Source organism: Oncorhynchus tshawytscha, linkage group LG23, assembly GCF_018296145.1.
Source record: "Oncorhynchus tshawytscha isolate Ot180627B linkage group LG23, Otsh_v2.0, whole genome shotgun sequence".
In the NCBI taxonomy this organism is placed as follows: Eukaryota; Metazoa; Chordata; class Actinopteri; order Salmoniformes; family Salmonidae; genus Oncorhynchus; species Oncorhynchus tshawytscha.
In genome coordinates, this window is record NC_056451.1 from 25,384,855 (window position 1) to 25,388,117 (window position 3,263).

The window sequence follows — 3,263 nt, forward strand, 5'->3', positions numbered from 1 at the left end:
AGCATTTCAAGGTCCTGGAGTGGCCTAGCCAGTCTCCAGATCTCAACCCCATAGAAAATCTTTGGAGGGAGTTGAAAGTCCGTGTTGCCCAGCAACAGCCCCAAAACATCACTGCTCTAGAGGAGATCTGCATGGAGGAATGGGCCAAAATACCAGCAACAGTGTATGAAAACCTTGTTAAGACTTACAGAAAACGTTTGACCTCTGTCATTGCCAACAAAGGGTATATAACAAAGTATTTAGATAAACTTTTGTTATTGACCAAAAACTTATTTTCCACCATAATTTGCATTTTGTCTGTCATAGTTGAAGTGTACCTATGAAGTGTACCTATGATGAAAATTACAGGCCTCTCTTATCTTTTTAAGTGGGAGAACTTGCACAATTGGTGGCTGACTAAATACTTTTTTCCCCCACTGTATTTCTGTATTCATGGGGTTCTTAATCCTGGTCCTGGGAACCCACAGGGGTGCATATTTTGATCGTGCCCAGCACTAACACACACCTTATCATGCTAATCAAGGGCTTACGTTAGGTTGGGTAGTTGAATTAGGTGATGGGCTGAAGCAGAAATGTGCTGTGGGACCTGAAGGACCGTGCAGGATTAAGAAACTAGAGTAGACAATTATATTGCTACATCAAAAGGCATTGCAACAAAGATGAGTGAATATCACGACCGAAACTCCTGACACTTTGTTTGATCCCCTACTTGTGTTGAAAAGAGGGTTTCCATGGGGACCATTAATAGCTTGTATGGGGGAAACCTGATCACAGCAGGCTTCCATGAACTTGACCAATATAAATATTGTCACACATACTACCAGAGTCACAGACAACAAAACTCCGCTGGCGCGCTCTCTCCCAAAGTCACTTCAACAGGGACACACACTCATCATCCCCCTGACATATCAGAGCTACATAGTCAATGGGGATGAGGCTGGGGTGAGGGGGGTGAGCGGGAGAGAAGCGCTGGCCTAACAAGGTCAGGCAGGCATGGCTGATGACAGGTTGAGTGATGGAGAGATCAGGCCAGGGAACACACCGACCCGCCATTCTGAACACTCTGCTTTCACCCTGAGAAATAGGGAGGGAGGGCATTCAATTCAAGGCATGGGGGGACTGACACAATTTTTACCAATAAACAACCAATAAACAACGTCCATGCATCATGTCGGTGCTCACTGGGGATAGAATGTATAGACAAGTATAGAGAAGAAGAACTTCAGCATTGAGAGAAAAGTGTGGGAAGAGGGACAGTAAGTAAGTATAGAAAAAGCTTTAGAGGGAGTGGTACAGAGACATATTGGGAGGTAGAGGGACAGTGAATATTTTAGCAGAGAGAGAGAAAGAGAGAGAGAGAGAGGGCAGCAGGGTGGTTGATAGAGGGAGCCCAGGAAGCGTCCATTTTGGTAGTGAGGAGGGAGAGATGCCAGGTCATAAACACTGATAAACCTCCAGACTTGGTTTATTGGTTGAAGGCTTTTCTCCCCGCCCCTCTACAAGACTGCCCATTCCTGTCTGGTGCATGATTTCTCCACACAACCCCCTGTTAAAGATGCACTCTGGGATCTTAAGCACAACAAATTTTTATCATATTGCAAAAAAATGGATTCATAACATATCACACGAATTGCAAAAAATAGGATGATATCACGCAAATGGAAAAATGCGTAACATATCACACGAACTGGATGACATAGTACACAATTGAATGACAAAGTACACAAAAAACTGGGACCGGTTTTGGCTCGTGAGCACCACTTTCAAAACTAGTGGCTGAAATTATATAAAAGTTTGAGAGTGCATCTTTAACCCTGCAGCACCTTTCTCTCCCTCTCTCCCTCTCTCTTTTTATTCTCCTTTAGTTGTTCTTAGCCCCACAGGTCCACACAAGTGTTCCATATCTATTTGCAAACAACACAAACATGGCCTTAACTACATGAGGACACTCACTTGCCGTGTCGATCTTCTGATCATTTGTTCATCATGCTGCGCTCCTGCCAGAACTGTGCTTTCAGCCTCTTCAACAGTGTCACAACTGTCTATTGCTGGACCCCTTAGATTAGAAGATCACAGCGATTTCTCCATAGTCTGTTCGTATGTTGTATGACCTTAGCTGTGCTTCAGTACCTGTTCCTTTTTGTGCCCATGCCTTTGTTTCATCTTTGTACCACATGTTGTCACCAGGTTGGAGATCAGATAGGTTTCTTGTCCCTCTGTCATAGTAGAACTTTTGATTTGTTTTCGGTTGTTCTTTGAACTTCCTCACTTTCTCTCTGTCTTTTGTTTTTAGGAGGTTCTCAGTGATGGGTCAGTTGGTCCTCAGTCTGCATCCCATGAGGAGGTGTGCTGGGGAAAACCCCCATTCAGTTCCACCGTCTTTTGCGTTGTACATCAGTCTCTCCACTGTCTGAACAGATCTCTCCACTAGTCCGTTCGATTGTGGGAAGTGGGGACTTGACGTAGCGTGGACGAAGTCCCAGTCCTTGCTGAATTGTTTGAACTTTTGCATTAGAGAATTACGGTCTAGTATCGCTGAAGACTTCACTTGCCACTCTGTGTCTGGATAATATCAAATCAAATCAAATTTTATTTGTCACATACACATGGTTAGCAGATGTTAATGCGAGTGTAGCGAAATGCTTATGGATTTCATACACATTACCTCAGTGTCTGAGGTGGTGGTGTTCAGCCTACAAACCTCTGGATACAGGGAGTAGTAGTCTGTAAGAACAAGGTCATCCATTCCATTAAATCAAATCAAATGTTATTTGTCACATGCGCCGAATACGACAGGTGTAGACCTTACCGTGAAATGCTTACTTACAAGCCCTTAACCAACAATACAGTTCAAGAAATAGAGTTAAGAAAATATTTACGAAATAAACTAAAGTAAAAAATAAAATAAAAAGTAACACAATACAATAACAATAATGAGGCTATATACAGGGGTACCGGAACCTAGTCAATGTGCAGGGGTACAGTAAATTGTCTGAGTGGCCAGTTGATTCTTTTTTTTACTTTTTGAGGATCTGAGGACCAATGCCAAATCTTTTCAGTTTCCTGGGGGGGAAAAGGTTTTGTCGTGCCCTCTTCACGACTGTCTTGGTGTGTTTGGTTCATGATAGTTCGTTAGTGATGTGGACACCAAGCAACTGGAAATTCTCGACCCGCTCCACTACAGCCGCATCAATGTTAATGGGGGCCTGTACGGCCCTCCTTTTCCTGTAGTTCACGATCAGCTCCTTTGTCTTGCTCACACT

The 3,263-nt window shown here is 43.6% G+C and overlaps 1 long non-coding RNA gene across 1 annotated transcript; it reads right to left on the reverse strand.

Moving 5' to 3' along the window:
• Positions 1 to 400: 400 nt before the first annotated feature.
• On the reverse strand, positions 401 to 2,798 carry LOC112237487. Its single transcript, XR_002951422.2, has 3 exons — positions 2,666 to 2,798; positions 1,954 to 2,562; positions 401 to 1,074 (listed from the first exon to the last, which is right to left on the reverse strand). It is a non-coding gene; the product is annotated as an uncharacterized LOC112237487 (long non-coding RNA).
• Positions 2,799 to 3,263: the final 465 nt, after the last annotated feature.